At 37.2% G+C, this 704-nt stretch overlaps 1 non-coding gene across 1 annotated transcript; it reads left to right on the top strand.

The window, feature by feature from the left end:
• Positions 1-264: 264 nt before the first annotated feature.
• On the top strand, positions 265-372 carry LOC112084923. The gene has a single exon (XR_002898577.1). It is a non-coding gene; the product is annotated as a small nucleolar RNA R71 (small nucleolar RNA).
• The last annotated feature ends 332 nt before the right edge of the window (positions 373-704 follow it).

Below are 704 nucleotides of genomic sequence, written 5' to 3'. Positions count from 1 at the left end.
ACCCTATTTGGTTGTTGCAATCCAAGATGACTCATTATGTGACGGAGACACTTTATAACTTCTGAGATCTCTTCTTTCTTCTCAGGAAGTGCAGAATTACCAAAGGTTACTTGATTTTGGATGCTGTTTCCTAATTTTTTAATGAAAACGTGAGCATCTTCTACAGATTTAGTTGTGAAATCTCCATTACTTGCTATATCAAAAGAGTGTCGTAACTCTGGAGTTATACCGTGATAGAAAATACTTAGCAGGTATTCCTCGGCATATCCATGGTGTGGACAATCTCTTTGGTATTCCCTAAATCTTTCCCAAGTATCTAAAAGATCTTCATCTTCTTTTTGTTTAAAAGTTCTTATCTTCTTTCTTAAGAGATTTGTACGATTTCTAGTGTAAAAACGATTTAGGAAAGCAGTTTTACACGCTGCCCACGTTTTTAGTGAAGCAGGTGGCAAAGATTTTAGCCATTTGCTGGCCTTATCTCTAAGAGAGAATGGGAAAAGACTACACTTGTGGTAATCCCCATTTGCTGTAATGGTTGCACATAATTCTTCGAACGTCTCGATATGGTCTATCGGATTTTCGAATGAATAACCAGAGAATTGATTTTGTTGAACTAAATGGATATGGGGTACCTTAATTTCGGTTTTGCCATCTTCAGGTAAGGCTGGTTGAATAGCTCTTCGATCTCCCATGAATTTTTCGAG

The sequence above is a fragment of the Eutrema salsugineum genome, unplaced genomic scaffold (genome assembly GCF_000478725.1).
Source record: "Eutrema salsugineum unplaced genomic scaffold, Eutsalg1_0 scaffold_4, whole genome shotgun sequence".
NCBI classification, from domain to species: domain Eukaryota; kingdom Viridiplantae; phylum Streptophyta; class Magnoliopsida; order Brassicales; family Brassicaceae; genus Eutrema; species Eutrema salsugineum.
Note: the sequence above shows the minus strand (reverse complement) of the source record. Positions and strands in the feature narration are given on the sequence as shown.